Raw genomic sequence first — 26857 nt, 5'->3', positions numbered from 1 at the left:
TAATTTAAAAAGTTCAGGTCTGTGACCATATGCCATGTCCCTTTAACTTCATAATAATGGCCACACTTTGAGGTCTTCCTTTGTCCAGAAACTGTGGTAAGCACTTTGTAAGCACTTTCTCATGTAATCTTTATGAAAACTCTGTGATGTAGGTACCATTCTTACTCCTGTTTGCAGATGGGCAAGCTGAGGTCCAGAGAGAGTAAGCACACACTATTTTTAAGTGGTAGAGCTAAAATTTGAACCCTGGCAGTCTGCCTTCCTATTCTTGCCCACTCTTAAACAAATGCAAGTACCCAGGAGCTTTCATGAAGAGAACCCCTCAAAAGAAAGCTGACATTACCCCACGGGTTCATAAGTGGGTGCAAGTTTTTTTTTTTTTTTTTGAAAGATCTCTGAAGGCCAGGAATTCAATAAGGCGGAACACACCCCACTGAACCAAGCAGGGCTTGAGTTTGCAGATTATTTTCCGACCAGAAGGAGTTCATTGACTTGGAGGAAGAAAGGAGATCATTTAATGGACTTACAGAAAATATTTTTGTTTTCGCTTTTTTTCTCTCGCAGAACAGTTCAAATCTTCCAGGCCATGGTTCATTCCGTCTGTTGGCCTTTCTACCTGGGATTGTCATGAGAGGCCTGAAGCTAAGTCCCCGTGTCCCCCACTGGCCAAGCCTGCCCTCTCGTTTGGTCAGCGCACCCACACTGCCTTTGCAGCTGCATATCCACATAGATATGTTTATTGGAGCACTGAGAATCTCACTTCTCAAAAAGCCCCGGGAATTAGATTGTTTTCCACACTGAAAGTTTTCATTTGAAAAATAACCCTCTTTGTTTAACTAATGAAAAGGAGGGGCTGCTGCTCGCTTCTCAGGCTGGGTAAGAATTCCATGGGCAGTAATTCTGTTTCTCAGTGGAAAATGTTTCGGTTTCTTAATGTTGTTTTGCAGACTGGTCCCTGCCCGGCCCTTGCTCCCAGGACCACACATACACACATGTGCACACTCACCCATGCACAGTGCAGCATTTTCCACCCTTCCCTGTTGGGGATGGTTGCATCCTCTTTCCAACACCTGCAGAACAAAAACGAGGTGGGTCAGTGGCTGTCACCCAGCCAGAGACATCCCTGCGTGTACGGGAACAGAACGCTTTCCCTGGCCACGCTTTCAATCCCAGAGGCTGGGTGGGCCACAGAAGAGGAAATTGGACTCCAAACTTCTCTTGTTTCTGTGCATCTCCATGTCAAGCAATTCTCTCACACTATGGAGGGGGTGTTCTGTAACATTCCCTCCTCATTAGGTTCGTATGAAATGGCGATAAACACAGTGCTGTCATCATTGGACTTACAGTGTGGCCAGCATGGTGCAGAGTGGTCTGGACTGCACAAAACAAATCAAAATATGGCCCCAGGAGACAACTTAGTGGTGGTAGAAAAAGCATGGATGCTTGCATTTAGACAGACCTGCACTGTCACCTAAACAGCTCAGCCCACGTGCAAGCAACTGCTGAACTACTCTGAGCCTTTTGCATCCACAGCTATGGACAAGAGAAGTTATGTAACTCACAGGCAGGTGCAGTGCCCTGGGTGGTGTTTCTCACATAGTAGATTTTCAAGGAACATCTATCTTCTTCCCTCTCCTTTGTTCTCTGAAAACTAGCCATCTCGCGTCTAGCTGGGGGCCAAGCCCCATTCCTACAAAACAAGTTACAAACAAACAAGTGAGCGCAGCCACAGCAGAGCTGAGTCCAGAGCAGGGTGTCCTCACCATCACCAAGGTCCACTGCAGAGTTAATGTGTACTGTCAAAGGGGTGCTGTGTGCTGCAGCGCTGGGGGATCCAACACCAGCGGGAACTGTTAGGTCTGTTATCCAGAAATGTGAAGTATTCCTTCTCTCTATAGTCTTTGCGTGGGACAGATATATCTGGCCTGAGTATGTGGCCTAAACACAGTTCTGCTTAAAGCAGGCAAAAGGACTGGGCAAAATAACCACCATGTGAAAATAGACATTTAGGAGATCCGCATGCATTAAATGTAAAGAGAAGATTAGCTGTTAGCATGGAGCAAATGAATAGCTTTAAAAGTAGACAGGGATAGTATGAAACAAGGCTGTCAGTCAGACTGCTTTTAGTTTTAAGTGATGAAAACCTTCTTCTATATTACCTCTAGCAAATAAATAAATCAGTAATTTATTGGTTCATATAACCAAGACATTCTGGGTTAGAGCTCCAGCTGGGGCTGAATATGCAAAGTCATATGATGCTGGTAGGGCTAGCTGCTTGGCTGGCTCTCTTTCTCTCTCCATATCCATATTTTGTCTAATAGCCTAATTCTCTACTCTTTCGAATTAGCATCCTACTCTCAACTTGGTAGCTCCAATAGAGAAATTCTATCTCTCAGCATAGGCATATCAAAACCAGGGAGGATTCTAATGGACCCAACGCTGAACATATTACTGGGTAGAGGATAAGGCACTATACTTTCTCTGCTACAGAAACTGCAGATCTAGACAGATCTGTTTAAGTGACACCCTCTCTAAGTGACAGTGCAGGTCCAAGTCTCCACTCAACCCAATGTTTTCGTGTCTACTCCGTTCTAGCTACGATCTAGCCACTGGGAACACAGCCGTGGACAGGGGAGAGGATGCCCAGCTCCCAGGCAGCTTATGGTCTTGTGAAGAGCCAACATTTTAGTTGAATCCTGCTACTTCCTGCTACTCTGCATCAAGAACCAAACAGAAGTACAGAGTCCTCTCCGATCACAAAAAAAGCCAATTTCTTTATAAAATTAACAGAAAGTTACCAAATACAGTTCTGTACACTGAAAGTTCCCACATGTAAAGCAAGCATACATATTGTCTCGCATTCCAGCCAGCAGGGCAGCCTCAGCGTGGAACCCCCCTGTTGAATGGCACCTCTGGAAGGTATGCAGCAGGCAGTACTGCCAACCAGAAATGGCCGGGGCTTTCAGGAGACATCAATGCTTTGGAGTTTCTTGCAGAAAACTTTCACATTCATCTCACACACAAGGATTGCAGACTGCTTCCTTTTGTGTGTGTGTGTGTGTGTGTGTGTGTGTGAATATGTTCTCTGATCAAAAGAAAGTGGGATACTCTGTAATACTCTGTAATCAATGATATGAAATGGAATTACACCCTGAGTACACTGTAATGGGCATTGTGGACTTAGGTTAGGGGAGAAAAGTTGGCCTCCCAAAATTTCTGTATTTGGAGGGGCCAGTAGACTTGTGTTTTTTGATGACTTGGTGTGGGAGGACAGTCTCATCAAATATAATTTACTCAGTATTTATTGAGTGCCTACTATGTACCAATCCTCTGGTTATATAAAAACAAATAATACAGCATTTCTGCTTCATGGATAGAGTGGCTAAGTCGGGGACCTGCACATAAACCAAGCATACTACAGTGGGTAAGTGTTCTAAGGGTCTGTGCACAGCACATTACACTATGACATGTTAAGGCATGCAGTAATCTCTTAGTGCCTATGGTGGGGATGAATGATTTTCTCCTCATCTCTGAATGGCTGGGTAGAACCCCAGCATGGAGCCTTGGCTGGAAACTAGAGGATTCTGGACAAAGACGAGGACAGGCTCTAATGTCAGGCCTTGGAACCATCTGAGGCCACCGCCTGTTAAGCACGCTTAACCTCTGTGGACCCAAGGTGGTGTGTGACAAGCATCCCCAGGGCTTGCTGGACAATCATTACTTTTTATTATGTTTCTTACTGTCAGGTGCTCCGAAATCCGCATGGACTGCTCTTATGATTTCAGGTTATCCCAAAAGAGAAACTCAAGAATCAGTGATGAGCACAGCGGGGAGTGAGCCGGCTGCCTATCTCAAAAGGGCACATCACCATAATCACAGATATACCATGAGCATATGCAGAAAGAATGTACCGAGGGAGTGTGTGTCAGGAGCGGCCAAGAGGATACATAAACCAGGTGCCCCTCCCAGCATCCCTCTCCCCCACCAAAGCAGTGCCTTTAAAATATGTGATAGGTGCCCACATTGTCTTTCTGGCCCTGCAGAATGCCCCTCCCCCAACAGCCACCTTTGCTGCTCTTCCTCTAAATCCACCCTGGGTCTCCCCTGGGCTGGCTGTTGCCTTCATATTTCATGCGGAATGTGCAGCTTCCCAGGAGCCGGACGCATGCCCTGCATTCTGATGCATCGGCCGGCTCTGACACCAGCCAGCTCCAGAGCATGCCTAATGAGGAGGCTGACACTGAGGCAGAAGAGCCAGGCCAGGCTGTGGACGGCCCGCTGCAAACGTGGAGTGGGGTGACAGGAAGGCACCAAGGGTGAACCCGGGGGAAAGATGGCAGTTGCCTTTTTAAGACAGGACTCTAGCATCAGATACTACAAACATGGGTCAATTTAAACCACACCAGGAATGAATCACAGCCTCGAATAAAGAGCAATTTGGATCAAGGAACATCCTTGGGGAAAGCACAAAACTAAAAGAGGAAGGAGAAGCGGCAAACACTAAGAGAAGGCAGAAGCTTTGAAATCACTCATATTTCAGTAGGCAGAGTGGTTGCCCATTTTAGTTTTTCTTCCAGTGTAGAGCTCCTTCAAGTCTCCTTAGAGACCACTTCATTATCTAAAAGATCCTGCTGAACAGAAGTTTTTCCTTTCCTTAAAGCCTCATCTACCTTAATTTCACGCATTATTCCTCGTTTTGACTGGCTCTATCAGGATAAATTGACCCTTGCTTCCCATGGTATTTATGGCATTTATCCTTGGGGTAGAGCCAGTACCGACAATCACCATCCGAAAGCTACGAGGATGCGATGGTAACATGCTCATCGGCCATCTACTTAATACTTTGCCCAAGCCTAGTCCCGTTTCATCATCCCAGCAACTTGATGAGTTAGGTGCAGATGAGAAAACCAAGAATGACAGAAGTTTATCCAAGGCCATACATCAGACCAACGGTCTCAAACATGGGACCGCCTTCAGTACTTTCCAATGAGCTGGGTACCCACTAAAAAAAAAAAAAAAAAAATCAAAATCTACCATTCCACTTGGTTCTATGTGGAATGATGTGGCAAATCATGATTTCTAATCATTTAGTGTAGATAAAATATTAGCAAATGAAACTTTACACTGACATAGGAAAGATTGTTATTTACATCATGGACTCTAACAAAGAAATTTCCTTTAAAGCTTTAATTTTGTCATTTGTGTTTCTGTGTGTGTGTCTGTGTAATAAGCCTTTGATTTTTGGCTCTGAAGATGCTAATTTCGTAATGAAATTCATAGTTCTTTATTGAATGCTTACCACATGTCTCACAGTTTTCATTAATTGTCTCATGTCATCCTCCTGACCCTGTGATCCAGGTGATATTGTCCCACTTTGGAGATGAGGAAACTCTTGTTCAGACAAGTTACATAGATGGGCCAAGACCACAAAGCTCTTAAGTGGCAGGACAGGAACCTGCCTGGCTTAAAGCTACAGATACTGCTCATAGTAAGCCACCCTGTTCTGCAGCCATGTGGTATCCAACATATTTAATATCATTCAATGCCCTGTGTTTCCCAGCATCATTGTTCTTTTTGTACTTCCTGCCCATTGGGTTCTTGAAATATTTTCCCTGTTAATTCTTGCTCTTTTCCAGAGGAACTGAATATCAGGATATCAAAAAGATATCTTCATTCCAATGTTCACTGCAGCATTATTCACAACAGCCAAGACATGGAAGCAACCTGAATGTCCATCAACAAATGAATAAAGAAAATGTGGTATATACATATAATGAAATACTACTCAGCCTTAAAAAGAAGGAAATCCTGCCTTCTTTTTTTTTTTTTTTTGAGATGATGGAGCCTTGCTCTGTCACCCAGGCTGGAGTGCAGTGACGCGATCTCAGCTCACTGCAACCTCCACCTCCTGGGTTCAAGCAATTCTCCTGTCTCAGCCTCCCGAGTTGTTGGGACTACAGGCGCCCACCACACCTGGCTAATTTTTGTATTTTTAGTAGAGACGAGGTTTCACCATGTTGGCCAGGCTGGTCTTAAACTCCTGACCTCATGATCTGCCTGCCTCGGCCTCCCAAAGTGCTGAGATTACAGGCATGAGCCACTGCACCCGGCCCCTGCCCTTTTTGATAGCATGGATGAACCTGGAGTCCGTTATGCTAAGTAAAAAAAGCCCAACACTGAAGGACAAATACAACATGGTCTCACTTATGTTAGGAATCTAAAATGGTCAAACTCAAGCAGAAAGTAGAATGGTGGTTGCCAGGGTCAGAGGGAGGGAAAAAATGGGGAGAAGTTAGACAAAGGGCATGAAGTTGTGTGATATGCATAAGTCCTGGAGAACTGCTACACAGTGTAGTCCCTAGAACTAACAATATGATACTGTATACCTAAAATTTTGCTAAGAGGGTAGATCTTAGGTTAAGAGTAAAAGAAAACTTGCACTTTTTGGCCGGGCTCAGTGGCTCATGCCTGTAATCCCAAAACTTTGGGAGGCTGAAGTAGGCGGATTACTGAGGTCAGGAGTTTGAGACCAGCCTGGCCAATGTGGTGAAACCCCTTCTGTACTAAAAATACAAAAATTAGCTGGGCATGGTGTTGCATGCCTGTAATCCCAGTTACTCGGGAGGCTGACTCAGGAGAATTGCTTGAGCCCAGGAGGCAGAGGTTGCAGTGAGCTGAGATCGTGCCACTGCACTCCAGCCTGGCCAACAGAGTGAGACTATCTCAACAAAACAAAACAAACAAACAAACAAACAAAAACTTGCACTTTTTCTTGTGTAGAATTACATTTTACTGGTTCTTTTTTAATGCTCGTTTAGATTCTGTCCTTTCTAAAAACAAAACAATTCCTAATTTAAAATCTTCAGCTAATTTTTTGTTTCTGAATACTTTTGGAGTTAGAAGCATAGAATTTTACAATTGAAGGAAATCTTGGAGATTGTGCATCCCCCGCTTGCGGGAATTTTCCCTATACTAGCTCCAGAAACTGGTCATATCATCATCTCCACTTACACATCCTCAATACTACAAAGCACCCTACACCAAAAGGCAGCTCAGCCCACTCTCAGACAGTCTGAATTGTTAGAATGCTCTTCCTTGTGCTTTCTTCCACATATAAATTTGGGGATATAAGGGGGGAAAATTCAAACCATAACAGTCTCTTGTCTGCAAATCAGTGCTTTAGACACATGAATAAGTCACTTGTGTGATCCCTGACGCTTCTCTTTTTCTGGTTTAACAACCTCCAACTTTTCGCCAGACTCCTCTGTCCTGGGAGTCTATTCTGAACACACTCTTCTGTCAGTGCCTGAAAGGGTGGCACCCTGCCAGCTGGGCTCGGAGGACCCTACTTCCCCATGTCAGCTCCAGTTGAGTTCACACTCTCAGCTGCCTAGGTGTGCAGAGCTAGATTTATATTGATCACAGACTCTGCTAATTCTCCCAGGTCCCGATCACATTGATGATTCTTAAACCTGGATTCCCACATCCAGTACTATGCTATTTGATTCTCTTTCTAGAATATCGACGAAACAACCCTGGCCAAAGAGAGATCCTTTTAGTACTTTGCTGAAAACCTCTTTTCTGAGTTTGGGGCTGTACCACATATTTTAGGGTCTTTCCACTTCTCACTGCTGCACCTATTCTAGTCTTCACATCAAATCCAACAAAGACAGGAAGATAGGTGAAGTGGTTTAAAGCCACCATATTTGCTAATCCTGAAACTCCTGAAACTGAAGTATGCAAAGAGCTCAAGTTTGGCAAACTCAGTTTTTCAGAAACATGCCATGTTAATTCCCCATTGTCCTGTTGTCTTGCAGATACTGAGGTTTTTCTCTTAAGATTTGTTCCCTTTTCTTGCAAAACATTGAACTTCCCAGTTCTATGTTTTCCCTGGATTATTTCCAGGGAAATAATGCTTCCCTATTCTGGAAATCAGTCCCACATGTCTTCTTTTAATACTTCTGATAAATCCCCTGATAGTGATTCATATTTTTCAGTCCTTTAACAAGTTCACTTCTTAAGCAATTGTTTTGATCAGTTTCTAATTTGGGGGCAGGGAAGGCCAATTCTTTCAAATCTACTGATCTGTACTCTCCAAGAGCACCCTTTCTCTTTAGGCTTCCTTTATACATATCAAAGAACTAAGGCGGGGCCATAAAGCAATCAGGAGGTGGAAAGAGGTTAAAACAAGTAGCAGGCTTACAAGAAAAAAAATAGTCGACTCTGTTTTTCAAAATTCTTTTTGTGGAATATGAGATAGATAGGAGAACTATAGTCCAGAGTGGAAAGTCTTGGGGACCAGGGAGGAAAAAGGTAGCGTGGAAGTGGGATTATAGAGGGACCTGAATTGCCATGGCATGTGAAAAAGATAACTCTACCAACCCAAGCAACATCCAGGTCATGAATTCAGGTCTGAATTCTTCCAGGACAAGTTCTGGAATTTCTAGAAAGCAGGGATGTCCTAATATATTTTATACTCAGAGCAGGTCATTATTTAACATCATCCCCTATATCACATTAATTTTTAGGAATCAGTGTGTAGCATTCAATTATAAAATTTTTATTTGTTATTTAGTTTTAAAACTAACAATTAGCAACTTAAAAAGGAGAAATATCAACCTTAAAGATACTAGTCAAAGTCAGCAAAACATTTCATATATGTACTAAAATTTATATTTATTAAACAAAAACATTACATCTCACAGTTTGCACTGTTTCACTGTCTTGAATTTCAAACACAAAAACTCCAAGAGGTCACATAAAATGACAACACTGATAGAACCCAAGTTTTGTTTTTTCATCCTTACAATCACATACCATCGCTTAAAAAAAAAAAATCTGTTGTTAAGGCTGGCAAGATAGCCCAATAGGAATACCTCCGGTCTACAGCACCCAGTGAGACTGACACAGAAGGCAGGTGATTTCTGCATTTCCAACTGAAGTACCCGGTTCATCTCATTGGGACTGGTTGGACACTGGGTGCAGTCCGTGGAGGGCAAGCCAAAGCAGGCTGGGGCGTTGCCTCACCCAGGAACCGCAAGGAGTCAGGGAATTTTCTCCCCTACCCGAGGGAAGCTGTGAGGGACTGAGTCCAAGGAACTCCAGCCCAGATACTGCGCTTGTCCCACGGTCTTCGCAACCCGCAAACCAGGAGATTCCCTTCAGTGCCCCACCCCACCAGGACCCTGGATTTCAAGCAAAAAACGGGGCGGCCATTTGGGCAGACACCAAACTAGCTTCAAGAGTTCTTTTTTTCCATACCCCACTGGTGCCTGGAAGGCCAGCAAGACAGAACCATTCACTCCACTGGAAAGGGGTGCTGAAGCCAGGGAGCCAAGTGGCCTGGTTCGGCGGGTGCCACCCCCATGGAGCCCAGCAAACTAAGATCCACTGGGTTGAAATTCTCGCTGCCAGCACAGCAGCAGTCTGAGATCCACCTGGGATGCTTGAGCTTTGTGGGGGGAGGGGCATCTGCCCTTGCTGAAGCTTGAGTAGGCAGTTTTACGCTCACTGTGTAAACAAAGCCACTGGGAAGTTTGAACTGGGTGGGGCCCACTGCAGCTCAGCAAGGCTGCTGTGGCCAGACTGACAGATTTCTCTTCTCTGGGCAGGGCATCTCTGAAAAAAAGGCAACAGCCCTAGTCAGGGACATACAGATAAAACCCCCATCTCCCTGGGACAGAGCACCTGGGGGAAGGGGCGGTTGTAGGTGCAGCATCAGCAGACTTAAACGTCCCTGCCTGACAGCTCTGAAGAGAGGAGTGGATCTCCCAGCACAGCATTTGAGCTCTGCTAAGAGTCAGTCTGCCTCCTCAAGTGGGTCCCTGACCCTCGTGTATCCTGACTGGGAGACACACCTCATATAGGAGAGCTCTGGCTGGCATCTGGCAGGTGCCCCTCTGCGATGAAGCTTCCAGAGGAAAGATCAGACAGCAATCTCTGCTGTTCTACAGCCTCCACTGGTGATACCCAGGCAAACAGGGTCCAGGAGTGGACCTTCAGCAAACTCCAGAAGACTGGTAGCAGAGAGGCCTGTCAGAAGGAAAGCTAACAGAAAGGAATAGCACGTCCACTCAAAGACCCCACCCAAAGGTCACCATCATCAAAGACCAAAGTCAGATAAATTCACAAAGATGGTGAGAAACCACTGCAAAAAGGCTGAAAATTCCAAAAACCAAAATGCCTCTTCTCCTCCAAAGGACCACAACTCCTCACCAGCAAGGGAACAAAACTGGATAGAGAGTGAGTTTGATGAATTGACAGAAGTAGGCTTCAGAAGGTGGGTAATAAGAAACTCCTCTGAGCTAAAGGGGCATGTTCTAACCCAACGCAAGGAAGCTAAGAACTTTGATAAAAGGTTTGAGGAATTGCTAACTAGAATAACCAGTTTAGAGAAGAACATAAATGACCTGATGGAGCTGAAAAACACAGCACAGAACTTCATGAAGCATACAAAAGTATCAGTAGCCGAATCGATCTACCAGAAAAAAAGGATATCAGAGATTGAAGGTCAACTTAATGAAATAGAGAAGACAAGATTAGAGAAAAATAAATAGGAATGAAAAAGCCTCCAAGAAATATGGGACTATGTGAAAAGACCAAATTTATGTTTGATTGGCATGCCTGAAAGTGACAAGGTAAATGGAACCAAGTTGGGAAACACTCTTCAGGATATTATTCAGGAGAACTTCCGCAATCTAACAAGACAGGCCAACGTTCAAATTCAGGAAATACAGAGAACACCACAAAGATACTCCTCAAGAACAGCAACCCCAAGATACATAATCATCAGATTCACCAAGGTTGAAATAAAGGAAAAAATGTTAAGGGAAACCGGAGAGAAAGGTCAGGTTACCCACAAAGGGAAGCCCATCAGACTAACGGTACATCTCTTGGCAAATACCCTACAAGCCAGAAGAGAGTGGGAGCCAATACTCTACTCAACATTCTTAAAGAAAAGAATTTTCAACCTAGAATTTCATATCCAGCCAAACTAAGCTTCATAAGTGAAGGAGAAATAAATTCCTTTACAGACAAGCAGATGCTGAAAGATTTTGTCACCACCAGGCCTGCCTTACGAGAGCTCCTGAAGGAATCACTAAACTTGGAAAGGAACAACCGGTACCAGACACTGCAAAAACATGCCAAATTGTAAAGAACATGAAGAAACTGCATCAACTAACAGGCAAAACAACCAGCTAGCATCATAATGACAGGATCAAATTCACACATAACAATATTAATGTTAAATGTAAACAGGCTAAATGCCCCAATTAAAAGACACAGACTGGCAAATTGCATAAAGAGTCAAGACTTATCAGTGTGCTGTATTCAGGAGACCCATCTCACATGGAAAGACACACATAGGCTCAAAATAAAAGGATGGAGGAATATCTACCACGCAAATGGAAAGCAAAAAAAAGCAGGGGTTGCAATCCTGATTTCTGATAAAACAAACTTTAAACAAACAAAGATCAAAAAAGACAAAGAAGTGCATTACACAATGGTAAAGGGATCAATGCAGCAAGAAGAGCTAACTATCCTAAATATATATGCACCCAATACAGAAGCACCCAGATTCATAAAGCAAGTTCCTAGAGACCTACATAGATACTTAGACTCCCACACAATAATAGTGGGAGACTTTAACACCCTACTGTCAATATTAGATCAACGAGAGAGAAAATTAACAAGGATATTCAGGACTTGAACTCAGCTCTAGACCCAGCAGACCTAATAGACATCTACAGAACTCTCCACCCCAAAGCAACAGAACATAGATTCTTCTCAGCACCTCATCACACTTATTCTAAAATTGACCACATAATTGGAAGTAAAACACTTCTCAGCAAATGCAAGAGAACAGAAATCATAACAAAGTTTCTCAGACCACATGCAATCAAATTAGAACTCAGGATTAAGAAACTCACTCAAAACCGCACAAGTACATGGAAACTGAACAACCTGCTCCTGAATGTCTACTAAGTAAATAACAAAATGAAGGCAGAAATAAAGATATTCTTTGAAACCAGGGAGAACAAAGATACAATGTACCAGAATCTCTGGGACACATTTAAAGCAGGGTTTAGGGGGAAATTTATAGCACTAAATACCCACAAGAGAAAGCAGGAAAGATCTAAAATTGACACCCTAACATCAAAATTAAAAGAACTAGAGAAGCAACAGCAAACAATTTCAAAATCTAGCAGAAGACAAGAAATAACTAAGATCAGAGCAGAACTGAAGGAGATAGAGACACAAAAACCCTTCAGAAAATAAATGAATCCAGGAGGTGCTTTTTTGAAAAGATCCACAAAATAGATCGCTAGCCAGACTAATAAAGAAGAAAAGAATCAAATAGACACAATAAAAAATGATTGATATAGGGGATATCACCAATGATCCCACAGAAATACAAATTATCATCCGAGAACACCTCTATCCAAATAAACTAGAAAATATAGAAGAAATAGATACATTCCTGGACACATACACCCTCCCAAGTCTAAATCAGGAAGAAGCCAAATCCCTGAATAAACAATAACAAATTCTGAAATTGAGGCAGTAATTAATAGCCTACCAACCAAAAAAAGTCCAGGACCAGACAGATTCACAGCCGAATTCTACCAGAGGTACAAAGAGGAGCTGGTACCATTCCTTCTGAAAGTATTCCAAACAATAGAAAAAGAGGGAATCCTCCCTAACTCATTTTATGAGGCCAGCGTCATCGTGATACCAAAACCTGGCAGAGACACCACAAAAAAAGAAAATTTCAGGCCAATATCCCTCATGAACATCGGTTCAAAAATCCTTAGTAAAATACTGACAAACCGAATCCAGCAGCACATCAAAAAGCTTATCCACCACGATCAAGTTGACTTCACCCCTGGGATGCAAGGTTGATTCAACATATGCAAATCAATAAACATAATCCATCACATAAACAGAAACAATGACAAAAACCACGATTATCTCAATAGATGCAGAAAAGGCCTTTGACAAAATTCAACACCGCTTCATGCTAAGAACTCTCAATAAACTAGGTATCAATGAAACGTATCAAAATAATAAGAGCTATTTATGACAAACCCACAGCCAATATCATACTGAATGGGCAAAAACTCAAAGCATTCCCTTTGAAAACTGGCACAAGACAAGGATGCCCTCTCTCACCACTCCTATTCAACATGGTATTGGAAGTTCTGGCCAGGGCAATCAGGCAAGAGAAAGCAAAAAAGGGTATTCAAATAGGAAGAGAGGAAGTCAAATTGTCCCTGTTTGCAGATGACATGATTGTATATTTAGAAAACCCCATCACTGCAGTCCAAAATCTCCTTAAGCTGATAAGCAACTTCAGCAAAGTCTCAGGATACAAAATCAATGTGCAAAAATCACATTGATTCCTATGTTATTAATTCCTATACATCAATAACAGACAAACAGAGAGCCAAATCATGAGTAAACTCCCATTCACAATTGCTTCAAAGAGAATAAAATACCTAGGAATCCAACTTACAAGGGATGTGAAGGACCTTTTCAAGGAGAACTACAAACCATTGCTCAAAGAAATATGAGAGGACACAAACAAATGGAAAAACATTCCATGCTCATGGATAGGAAGAATCAATATCGTGAAAATGGCCATACTGCCCAAAGTAATTTATAGATTCAATGCTATCCCTATCAAGCTACCACTGACTTTCTTCACAGAATTGGAGAAAACTAATTTAAACTTCACGTGGAACCAAAACAGAGCCCACATAGCCAAGACAATCCTGGGCAAGAAGAACAAAGCTGGAGGCATCATGCTACCTGACTTCAAACTATACTACAAGGCTGCAGTAACCAAAATAGCATGTACTGGTACCAAAACAGATATATAGACCAATGAAACAGAACAGAGGCCTCAGAAATAACACCACACATCTACAACCATTTGATCTTTGACAAACCTGACACAAACAAGCAATGGGGAAAAGATTCCCTATTTAATAAATAGTTTTGGGAAAACTGGCTAGCCATATGCAGAAAACTGAAACTGGACCCCTTCCTTACACCTTATACAAAAATCAACTCAAGATGAATCAAAGACTTAAACATAAGACATAGGACCATAAAAATCCTAGAACGAAACCTGGGCAGTGCCATTCAGGACATAGGCATGGGCAAAGACTTCATGCCTAAAACACGAAAAGCAATGGCAACAAAAGCCAAAATGGATAAATGGGGTCTAATTAAAGTAAACAGCTTCTGCACAGCAAAAGAAACTATCATCAGAGTGAACAGGCAACCTAGAGAATGGGAGAAAATTTTTGCAAGCTATCCATCTGACTAGGGCTAATATCCAGAATCTACAAAGAACTTAAACAAATTTACAAGAAAAAAACAAACTCCATTCAAAAGTGGGCAAAGGATATGCACAAAGAGTCCTCAAAAGAAGACATTTATGCAGCCAACAGACATAAGAAAAAATGCTCATCATCACTGGTCATTAAAGAAATGCAAATCATATCCACAATGAGATACCATCTCACGCCAGTTAGAATGGCCATCATTAAAAAGTCAGGAAACAACAGATGCTGGAGAGGATGTGGAGAAACAGGAAAGCTTTTACATTGTCGGTGGGAGTGTAAATTAGTTCAACCATTGTGGAAGACAGTGTGGCAATTCCTCAAGGATCTAGAACTAGAAATACCATTTGATCCAGCAATCCTGTTACTCGGCGTATACTCAAAGGATTATAAATAATTCTACTATAAAGACACCTGCACACGTATATTTATTGCAGCACTATTCACAATAGCAAAGACTTGGAACCAATCCAAATATCTATCAATAATAGACTGGATAAAGAAAATGTGGCACATATGCACCATGGAATTGTATGCAGCCATAAAAAAAGATGAGTTCATGTCCTTTGCAGGGACATGGATGAAGCTGGAAACCATCATTCTCAGCAAACTATTACAAGAACAGAAAACAAAACACCACATGTTCTTACTCACAAATGGGAGTTAAACAATGAGAACACATGGACATGGGGGGAACATCACACACTGGGGTCTGTCAGGAGGTAGGGGGCTAGGGGAGGGATAAAATTTCGAGAAATACCTAATGTAGGTGATGGGTTGATGGGTGCAGCAAACCACCCTGGTACGTGTATACCTATGTTACAAAACTGCATGTTCTGCACATGTATCCCAGGACTTAAAGTATAATAATAATAATAATAATAAAGAAAATCTGTTGTTTAAAAGCAGGGATATGTTCTATCACAGGAGTGGAAGATACAAACCAGGACTCCCTGCAAATACTGTACCCAAAGTGAACCCCAATAATCTGTACCTGCAGGAATTTACTCTCAAAAGGAAGACAAATATATGTGTCTATCTGTATTGGAGACCATATGGATGAGAATTTATCAATTAACTTCCATGTAGAATACGAAGTTTATTAAATTATAAACAATAAAAATGTACACATATGTAAATAACACTTTATAGAAATTTTTAACAACTGCTTAACGTTATCCACCAGAGGATTATGGGGGGTAGGGGAAGCATATTTTATCACTGACTTCTTTTTAGAACCAGTGGTGTATATTGATAATAAAAATCTGGCCAATAACACTCCAATACTGGGGCCTTCAGCTCTGGCTGCCCCATCCTTGATGTCTACATCTAAAAAGTCATGGGAATGGTGAGCAGGACTGGATACTCAGATATGCCTGGAGTACTGTTGCAGGCAACAGAAATTAGGGCCTGAAATAAGGGTCTGGGTATTGTTTGTGTGGTTAAATTATGCCTGGTTATTTCATTTAACGAAATTTTGCTTTGTCTCCTTAGCTCTACAGATACCTTCAGGGCATTGTCATCATGAGCTGTTTGAGGGCAGAAATCCTGTTTTGTGCTTCTCTGGGTGGTACCCCCTCTGACTGTCTCCTCAGGTGCTTGGCACACCTGAAGTCCTCTATAAATGTCCACTGATGGAGAGATTTCTCTGGTATCATCAACAGTTTAAAAACAGCTCATCCTCTTTGTGCTATTCGAATTCGTGAATTGCACTCTTCTCCTCTTTCATTTATTACCTACACTAGTGGGCTTGGTTTTCCCTAAGACAGTTATATAAGACTCTTGATTCTCTGCAACCCTGTTAGCTCATCTTCACTTCTTTGGCTTCCACTGCCTCGGAAGACCAACACTGGGGAAGGAAGACAGACAGGCAGGAAGCAGGAAGAAGATCCCCAAAGATTTAAGTGCATTGGATCCGCCTGTGATGATTCAAATCAGGTTCTTAGCGCCCCAGGCCTGGTGAGGTTTCTCGATTATCTTTACAAAATGGAAGTAACATGTCCATAGAGGTGTCCCGGGATCCAGGTTGGAGTGTCTAGTGGGGGCCACAAGATGTAGCCCTTAGGAAACTCTGCCTGCCCTTGTGTGCCTTCCTCAGGGAGAGATTCAGCTCCGCTAGTTGGAGCAATTCCTCCTGCCCACTTCCAGACGCCGCATTTAGCTCTTCATTAAAAGAAAGTCCATTGAGGGGCTTATACACAAAACTCCCTATAATGGTGAATACTCAGAATTACTTTCCACCTGATACTGCTTCATTTAATTGGACTAAAGCAGGCTCCCCTGGCTCCAGCCTCCCTTGAAATCCTGCCCAAATTTGCCTGGCTCCTGCGTGGGCCTGAGTAAATATGTGGCAGGTGCGCTGAGGGGTTGCGAGCTGGGCGCCCATGAACCGTAATGGTTGCTGCATGACTGATTCCCCAGCCCCTCCGCCCTCCTGCTAAATCCCAGGACCCTCCCTGCTTATGCAAAGAGCGGGCTCCCCAGTGCCGCCTTATGAAGAAGTGGTAGAGTAATTTCATTTAATATTGCTAGTGCTTCCATTAACCTGAGTATATTGCTCTCCATCCTCAATTTAAGACTCCCTCTTTCTCTTGATTATCGCTGTATTTCAGAGCACCTGAATGTCCTCCCCAGACCTCTAAGCCAGCCTGGAATAAGTTGATGATCAAAAGCTACAACTCCTTGAATTTTCTGGCTTCAGAGTAAGGCAACCTTCCTGTGCCCCACCTGGAGGTCTTGAAAACCAGCCTGGGTTCTCCACTTTGCTCTGAATGAGGCTCCCTCTGGTTGGCTCTGGTGTTGCCTGTACTCACTCTCTCCTCTAGTGCTTTCCTTCCTTCTTTTCCTTTTCCCATTCTTTTGACTGTTGAGATTTGTGAGACAGGAAAGTGTTTTGAAGCTTTGCAGGGTGAGGTGCAGGTGGACAGAAGTCTGCTATGGACTATTTTGAATCTACTTGGTCATTGCTTAGATATGTCTATAGCTCTACATGATTGATTGATAAAATCATTAATTCAGCAACCATGTATTAAGTGCCTACTATGTGTCAGGCACTCTTATTGGTGCTGAGAATGAATTCTGAGCCAAACTAGCAAAAGTTTTTGCTCAGGAAGCTTAAATTCTAGTAGGGACAGATAGTAAGCAAACATGTTTCCAGCAGATGCTGATAAATGGTATGAAGAAAAAATAGGGTAAGGGCTGGAGAGTGATGGGGAGGCTACCATGAGCACTCTGGTGCACACACACCCTCCTTTGAATGATACAGGCCTCTCTACACCTGAAGTCTACACAATCTACAATAAGGAGGATGGTGGGGGTGAGCTAAGGACACCCTTCCTAGGGAGATCAGAACTGGCAGTATACTTGAGTCAACTCCACCCATCCCCTACCCTCCGTCACGGCTTGCAGGAAGCTGGGGCAGTCCCTCAGGGACACAACCCCAGGCTTTCCTCTGGAGGGTAGGCCTGGGAGGGTGAGATATTGATATGACTATAGCATACACAATGGTAATGCATCCTGCCCCATCCTGTCACCACTGTCAGAACCCCTCACTCTACCTCTACTCCCTTGCCAAGCTTTAGGGAAATGCTGTTGCCTGCCCTGCCATCCCTTGACTGCAGTGGGCAGCTCAAGAAGGAATTAAAGCTGGCTTCTCAAGATCTGTGATCAAGGCCAAGTTCAGTAGCTCAGGCCTGTAATTCCAGCACTTTGGGAGGTCGAGGTGGGAGGATCACTGGAGCCCAGGAGTGTGAGACCAGCCCTGGCAACATAGTGAGACACCATCTCTTAAAAAAAAAAAAAAAAAATTAATTAGCCTGGTGTGGTGGTGCACGCAGGTAGTCCCAGCTACTCAGGAGGTTGAGGTGGGAGGACTGCTTAAGCCTGGAAGGTCAAGGCTGCAGCAAGCCTTGATTGCACCACTGCATTGCAGCCTGGGTGATAAAGGAAGATCCTGTCTCAAAAAAAAAAAAAAAAATCTATGATCACTGCGCAACCAGATTCCTAATGCCTTCAGGGCATTAGGCTAGGCCTGGCCTGAATCAAAGTATAGCCTTCTGAACTTGGGGGAAAAAAAAAATGGAAATTGTGGGGTCTGTCAAATGCTCTGAGGAAAAGACAGTTTCCCAAGACAAAGATGCCAGGTCAAGGATGGGGCCCGAGGGGGAGAAAGATCATATGCCTTCCATGCAGATGAGTTTCTAGGCCATTTTCTGCAGCTAAGTAGTGACTGAGGGAAAGCTCTACAGCCAGACTTGGTTGTGAATCTTGGCTGCACACCTCTCTAGTTACCTGGCCTTGGATAAGTTACAAACGCTCTCTGAGCCATTGTGTCCTTGTTGATAGAATGGGCCAGTCATACCTTCTTCATAGAGTTGTTGTGAGAATTAGAAGAAAAATATAAATGGACACTGCTGAGCCCAGGGCAAGAGCTGGCTCTGAGTTGATGAACCTAAATGTCATTTCTGGGATTGTGCTTAAGCAGGAATATGTCCTTATTTTGTGAATATGTACACTAAAGAATTTAGGAGTGAAATATCATGTCCATAATTTACTTTAAAACATTTCATAACATATTGTGAAGTAAATATGGCACCTTTCTTCCTTCTCTGGAGGACCTCTAGCCAGCACAATACTTATTCACTTTTATTCAAAATCCAGGTAACATCATTCATTGCCATGGTTTTAAAAACCATCTACTTGTCAACAACTCCAAATTTATATCTGCAAGCCAGACCTGTTTTAAGAACTCTGGACTCAAATATTTGACTGACAATTTGACATCTCAATGCCAACATGTCCTAAATGGAGTATTTTGTTTCTCATCCCCAAACCTATCCCAACAACCTAGTTCCCTGCCTACCCCATCCCACCTTTTTCATCTTGACAAATAGGACCACTGTTCACTGAGATGTCTGACTCAGGAACCTGTGCAATAGTCCTGGTCCCTCGTCTTTCTGATGGCAGTGGCAGCCTGTCTGGAGTGGCTGCTGACATGACACCAACTGCAGTGGGGCACTTGTGGCTGGGGCAGTGCACTCCATGGAGCTGGCAGGAGTCCTACCCCCTCTCAAGTTGGAGGGGTGGGAGCCCCACCCTCCCAGGTGTAGCTGCAGCCACCCAGCCATGGCTGCAGACCCAGGCATCCCTGTGCTCTAGGGGACCAGGGAAACCCCTCTGTCCCTGCTGGCTCAAACTGTCTGCTCATGCTGCCTGGCTTCTCCCCACTCACAGTACCTGCTCTGATTTCAGACCAAGTTGTGGCTGAGCCCAGGCATTATCACTACCCGGCCTGGTGCGCACGTGCTTTGGGCAGTGCTAATATGCCAGCCCTCTGCCACCTTGGCCCCCTCTGAACTTTGGGCACCAAAAAGCATGGGAGGGAGGCCAAGAGGAGGCTGAGGGCAGCTTGGCATGGGCCTGCAGGCACCCCTTGCCATGAACAGCCTGGGGACCATGGGCACTGTAGATGACATACGGATGGCAACAGGAGGCAGACAGGCTCCTGGGTGGAAAGAGGTGGGTCCCTGTTGAAGTCCCACCTTCAAGCCAGGGACAGCCTGAAGCTTGAGGGCCAGGGTGTCAGTTCTGTGGACCAGAGTGAGAATTTATGGTGCTTTTTCTGGGCCCACCTATGGCACCCATGGACCAATCAACACACACATTCTCCCCTCAGAAGCTCATAAAAAGCCCAGACTCAGCCAGACTCAGGCAGAGGACAGAATGTCCTGCCTATGATTAGGAACCTACTCCAGGTCTCCTCTCCATTGAGGGTTGCAGATGATGAGATGACCTGCCTGAGGATAGGAGCTACCCACTCCAGGTATCCTCTCGGCTGAGGGCTGCACAGACGTTGGGGCTAGCTGCCTGTGGGAGGGAGCTACCCCACTGCAGGTCTTGTCTCCTCTGAGAGCTGGACGCTCATGGGGACAACCTGCCTGCAGAAAGGAGCTACCCACTTTGCATCTCCTGAGGACTGTTCTGCCACTCAGTGAAGCTCTTCTCTGCCTTGCTTACCCTCCAGATGTCCACGTACCTTATTCTTCCTGGACACAGAACAGGAACTCAGTACCCACCAAATGGTGGGACTAAAAGAGCTGTAACACAAACAGGGCTGAAGCACGCCCCCCTGCTCACCATGTTGCGGACAACAAGGAGAGAAGAGCTGTGGCCCTTTTGGAGCCCAGACCTAGGGGCTCCCCAAGCCAGGGCTGTGACACCTTTTTGGATTTCTGTGGTTCCTGGCATCTCCGTGCTTCCAGGCAGCACTGCATTCCCCTCGTCCAGAAATGTGTGCCCTCAGAGGAAGCCACATACAGCGTATCTGGTCCAGCTGCAGCCTTGCACAGATCTGGTACCTGGAGTTGCCTGCCCTGCGCAGCAGCCAGTGTGCCTAGCTGTGAACAGTGGCTGGACCACACGCTTGCTTACCCACACACCCCTCGCCACTCTGTACCTGGCTTCTGCTTGACCAGTGTGGGATCCTGGCCAGTAGTGCAAAATGAGTAGTGCATAGCCTGCTGGGCCAAGTGGTCAGAACAACCCCAGTGGGCATGAGCAATACTCAGGCAGAAGGCGCCACCAGCCGCAGAGGTTTCTGGCTGGCGAAGTGACACCCTAAGGATCCTGTGACACTTCCTCACTGCCACATCCAGTCCATCAGCATTCCCTGTTGATCTTACCCTAAAGATTGCCGCTACCTGCCCCCTTCCCACCATCTCCGCTGTGACCCATACCTAGACCACAACAGCAGCTTATGAAGTTCACCTCCCTACTTTGGCTCTTGCTCCTTGTAATTCACTCCCTCTATGGCCAGCATGAAGGCATAAACCCAATCATTTTACTTGCCTACTAAAAACTACCAGTAAGTTCCCTTGTGTGTATACAGTTAAATCCACATGCCTCACCTTGGCCTGTAAAACCAAGCATGACTCCCATCTTCATCTCCATCATCTTCTCCCTCCTCTCCTTCTCCACTCCCTCTCTGTCTTTCACTGTACTCCAGCCACACTGGCCCCCTTTCTGTCTCTCCAACATGCCAATCTCTTTCCCTTTCTGGGCTTTCCATTAGGCTGTTTCCTCTGGCTTGAATTCTCTCCCTTCCTCTTCCTGTTTCTAGCTCATTCCCATCCTTCTAGTGTCAGCTTAAATTTTATCTCTTTGAGTGTCATTCTATGACACCTAAATCTCAAATAGACCCCTCTGTCATTCTCATAGCTCCCTAATCTCTTACCCTTCATAAACGGAAGTATCATCTGTTTACCACATATATCCAGTGCTTGGCATAGGGCTTATTAAGTATATGTTCTACACATGAATTGAATGAATTAAAAATTCTACTGCCCTTATTTCACATTCCCATCTGTGAGCCCCACCCACTTCTCCATTCTCAGCCCCAGGTTCCAGGCCACACCTATCTGCCAGCCACACTGTGGCCAGAGAGCCCCTCTCTGTGAAGCTCTGCAGCTCTCTCATACTTCCTACCTGCTCACCACTCTGCATCCCAGGGCTCTTGGAAGGCAGGTTGGTTGACCTGGTAGATGAAGTGGTACTTGTGGTCCAACACACTGTTGTGTACACATATGTAGGTGTTAGTTCTGTGTGTTTCATATGCAATCTTTTATTTTTCTTGCAACAACTGCTGCCACTAGGTTGCCCATCCAACAACTTCTGCAAAATTGGACCATGCAAACATGAACAGCAGACTACAGGCCATCATTTTGTCATGTTGGGGCTCCATCAGAGGCCTTCTCCTTGCACCTTTTGAGGTGATTTCCTGCTGTTGCTGGGGTCCGCGTTTGGACCAGCTTTGAACATGGAAGCCTCTCCCATCCCAGGGTGACTCTGGCTTTCCTATCAGACTCTGCGCTAATGAGAAGTGAATGCTGCAATCGCAGGGCTCACTCTGAGGTCGCAATTACGTAAGGATTATTAATGAAGCAACAATGTCAAAATTGTGTGAAATCAAACTCAGATTTAAGTACTTAAAATAAACAGATATAAAGTAACAGATGTCCCGTTTTGTTCTCAGATGATTTCATCCCTTGTTAAAAATAAATGTCTGGCTTGAAAGGAGAAAAAAAATAAAAGGGACTTTACTTCCATGTTAAAAATTAATTGAATCCAGAGATTGGTAAAGCAACTAAGTGGTGTGGGTTCTTTTTTTTTCATTAAGGCAAAGACATATTTGTGTTGATTTTTATTTCAGCAAGTAATGAATTCATTGCATAGCCCCAACTTTCGTAGGCCTAAATCACATCCTTTGAAACCCAAAGGGAAAATTTCTCCAAAGTTATTATGTAGATAAGAATGGGGCCTCATGTGTCTATCTGAGAAGAATTTAGTTCGACGCTAAACCCCGAAGGATGCAACAGCAGAGGCTTCGAAAATCAGGAGTCCAGAGTGTCATTTTCTGAAGCCACAAATTCCCACTGTGGAGCTCTTGCCTTGGAATTTCAGTGTGGAATTCCCAGAGACAACTCCTACTGAAATTAGTAATGGGAAAGGCAAATTAGGTCATCTCGTCCGTCCCCCTGCCAGTTTCCTACACTGTGGTTAATTTTCTCCTCCTTTGATCAGATACATTTTAAATGTTTCAAGAGATGGAAATTGCACCAGTTGTCTCTCTCCAGAGTCTTACCGTCTACTGAAGTTATAGGACTCCATTTTCTGCCCGTGAGACTCAGAGGAATTTTTCGAAGAGTGGAAGGTTGTTTGTGGGCTGGAAACTGTCTTTACCTCCCCCAAATTTCTCATCATTTTCTGGTCATGGCCCAATTCATAGGGATTAGGAATCCAGAGGTATGTTCATCTGCCCCAAATCACAAAATGGCCCCGAGAACATTCAAAGAAAATAATTTATTTGTAGAATCTGAGTACAAACACAAGGGGATTGATACTGATGCCCTTGAATAAAAGATGGGGCAGCTTGGCCCTGATGCCAGCTTTCTGTGCAAGAGAGTTACACGTAACATTTATTGGAGGGGGATAAATAATCCAGATGAGAAACCACATGTTCCCAGGAAGAAACTACATGTCTTTCTAAACTGTTAGACACATCTAATAGTAAAAGCACTTTGTGTTTTTGAATGAATTAAATATTTCACTGCCTTTATTTCCAATCTCAATCTCTGAACCCTACATCTGGAAAACCCAACATTACATTAGCAATGAAAAGCAAAATACAGAATAGTGGCAATGACTGCACATAAAGTATATTGTAGACGTAGTCAATGCCACTGAATTCTAAACTTAGAAATGGTTAAAATGGCAAAGAAAAAATGTAAAAAACCAAAGCCATTCTAACTGTACCAGAGGACAGCAGTGGCGGTGGGGGGGTGGGGGTGGCTTTCTGCAATGGGTAGAGCAGGTGGATACGGGAGAAAGGGAGACCTCTTCTTCCTTGTTTTAAAGCACACCCCTTGGCTCTAGGAGATGAGACGTGGGGTGATGGAGTGGGCAGTGGGCTGAGAGGCAGAGACTGGTGTGGTTTCACACAGGTCCATCCCTTCCCTTCTCAGCACATCCCTCTGCACATTTTCCATAGAGGAAGAGGGTGGGACAACATGTTCTCTGAGGTCTCTTCAGTCCTAGCCTGTGGCTGTTTATGGCAGACACTGTTATGGCCAATTCCCCATCCATTCTCTTTTCCACTTACTAACAGAACCTCCTTTTTGATTTTGAGTGTCACTATGCCAAATTATTTAAAATAAATAAAAATTAAAAGCTCTCTTCCCCAGGCTCCCTTGCAGCTGGGGGTTGGCTATGTGACTCAGTTCTAGCCGATGAGATGTCAGCAGAAGTCCCTGGGGAGATAGTCTCTGTGTCTTCCCCTTTTTCATCCTCTTTGCCCCATCGTGGTTCAATACTCCATGTGATCTTCTTGCAACCATGGGGATAAAGCAGGAAGAGAGAGGGAAATTTGGCCTGTAGTGATGGGATAGAGCTGCCATATAAGCCCTGGACAGACAACTCAACAATTTGCGTAGGTGTGGGTGTGGGTGTGAATGTGTGTCTATCATAAACACCTTTACTTCTTTAAGCCACTGTAGTATGGCTTTCTGTTACAGCCAAAGACATTCTTAACTGACATAAATTTCATGTCAATGACATTTGAAATTCCACATTACTCACTCCTTTGAATGAAGTGCTGAAGGCTTGTATTAAAATACAAATGCTTTTTGGAAGGGGAACATTTTAAGTTATAACAAGCCATTGATATCGTAAGTTCAAGAGCATTTATCAAAATAGCTATTCGGTTCAATGGCAGGAACCTAGAGGAATAGGATAGGAGACATGGACTTGGGCGTGAGGGAGTTTCCTTCAGCAAAGTTCTGATGTAAAGGAGCTTCCTTACTGAGTCACAGCAGAGACGGAGTCCTGAGCTCCGGGCCAGGGGTGCTGGATGAGGTGGACAGAGCTTATGGAGAGATGGAGAAAGGCTGGAAAGAATAATATGGTTTGGTTGAGTCCCCACCCAAATCTCATCTTGAATTGTAACTCCCACAATTCCCAGGTGTCGTGGGAGGAACCTGGTGGGAAGTAATTGAATCTTGGGGGTGCATCTTTCCCACACTGTTCTCATGATAGTAAGTCTCATGAGATCTGATGGTTTTAAAAACGGAAATTTCCCTGCACAAGTCCTCTTTTTGCCTGCTGCCATCCACGTAAGACGTGACTTGATCCCTTTCGCCTTCTGCCATGGTTGTGAGGCCTCCCCAGCCATGTGGAACCGTAAGTCCATTAAACTTCTTTCTTTTGTAAATTGCGCAGTCTTGGGTATGTCTTTATCAGCAGCGTGAAAGTGGACTAATACAGAGAATGCCAAATTATTCCTTGGATTTGTCTCCTGTGGAGGAAGCTTCAACGCTGAATGGCACCTGAAGGCTTCCAGAGTGGTTCTCAGACATTTAGAAGGGAGACAGGAAGTTTTGTAGTATTTATCCCGGGAGTTTAGAATTTAGTCTGAAGATACCGCCAATTGTGCTTTCTCCTGCTCCCTCCCATACAGCCACTTCTTATCTTACCCCTTACTCCAGAGCCTGCTCAAAGCCCAGAGTCTACACTATCCCTTTCTAGGCCCTTGGAACCCCCCACAGCATGTCTGTGCTGGCTTCCCAGCTCTTCCCTCCCAGTGCAGATATGCACTGCCTCAGCCCTTTTGGTCCAAGCGTCCCCTGAGCCTGGTGTCTCCTGCAGCACTAAATGTCTCATGGCCCTTTCTTTCTTTAACCGCATTAAGTACTCACAGCCCAGCACCATTCTAAACTATATCTATGAACCAGCTCCTTCCATCCTGGCCCTGGGCTCATCCTCACCCCCAGCCCGGGCCCAGGGCCCTCACTGTTGCCCTGACAGAACAGGGGCCCCTGTCGGCTGTGTAATAACCCTAAACATCATCCTCCCTCCTCCTCCCCGCAACCCTCACTTGAAGTAACCTCCTTGCTTCTCCTGCCAACAAGTGCCATGCCCTGTGCTATTTTTGCTGTTAGAAGAGGGACCAGTCCCTATAACATTTTTTATGAAGGAAATGACTGCATCATGAGGCTCAGGGTAAGAGGCAGAAAACAAGGGCCCTGGAGAAAGGGCATTCTGGAGAGGGTCCGCAGAAGCCAGTCTCACACAGTGCAGGCAGGAAGCCCCCGTCCCTGAATACCCAAAAAGCCCTGATAAACTCACCCAGGGGCAGGGAGCAGAGGCGTTCTTGAGGGGCAGAGTTAAATGCATGGATTTAGCCATCAGACTGACCTGATTTATGTCCCCACTCTGCCACCACATAGCTGTGTGACCTGAGGCAAGTCACTTAGCATCTCTTAGCCTCAGTTACCTCATCTGTGAATAGGAAGTATAGTTTTAACAGCTAACCTCTCCTAGGATTCTATGAGAATGCGGTGAGATAAGCCACGAAAAGTAGTATCAGTCTGTCCTGTGAGGAAACAGAAACCACCCTGGGTATTTCAACAAAGGAAGTTTAATACAAGTGATTGGGTATGAATGTTTTGGAAGGGCTGCTGGAGCAAAACCAGGAAGGCAGTGTTGTTTAGAGATAGGTACCTACAGGAAGACCCTGCCCTCTGGGACAGGAGACCATAGGGAGGTGGGGTTGCCCATAGCTCACAAGCTCTGCCCCGTGGGGCTGCTATGGTGCCTCTGCTTCCTCTACTGTTGTTACCTTGGCTGCCATAATGAGAAAGCAAGGACCTGGGCCTTTGTGGTCATTGCAGGGGCCCAGGAGCTCAACAAACCTCAGGGCATTGTCACTTACCAGCTATGTTAGGGGCCCCATGGTCACCTGCTATTGTTTGCTGCTGCTGCTGCTGCTGCTGCTGCTGCAGCCACCAGCACAAGACACTGGATTAGTTAAAATATCAAAATAATGACTTTTTGCTCCCATTTCCCAGTATTCTGTGAGTGCTTCCTATTGACAGAATGGAACCGAACCTGGCAAGGACGTCTGGGAGATGTAGTTTTCAGGCTTCCCAGCCCTGGATACAGAAGAGGAAATCACT

The 26857-nt window shown here is 44.6% G+C and overlaps 1 long non-coding RNA gene across 1 annotated transcript in view; it reads right to left on the bottom strand.

Moving 5' to 3' along the window:
• The window catches only part of LOC130540496 (uncharacterized), a 72491-nt gene that overhangs the window by 10424 nt on the left and 35210 nt on the right, over positions 1-26857 (bottom strand). The window contains exons 2-3 of the long non-coding RNA XR_008954480.1: positions 1563-1690; positions 1007-1070 (exon numbers count right to left, since the gene is read on the bottom strand). This is a non-coding gene — a long non-coding RNA (uncharacterized LOC130540496). The remainder of the gene's footprint in view (positions 1-1006; positions 1071-1562; positions 1691-26857) is intronic.

This window comes from Pan paniscus, chromosome 11, assembly GCF_029289425.2.
Source record: "Pan paniscus chromosome 11, NHGRI_mPanPan1-v2.0_pri, whole genome shotgun sequence".
Classification (NCBI taxonomy): Eukaryota; Metazoa; Chordata; class Mammalia; order Primates; family Hominidae; genus Pan; species Pan paniscus.
The sequence above is the reverse complement of the archived record's forward strand: the minus strand, read 5'-3'. Positions and strand labels throughout refer to the sequence as shown.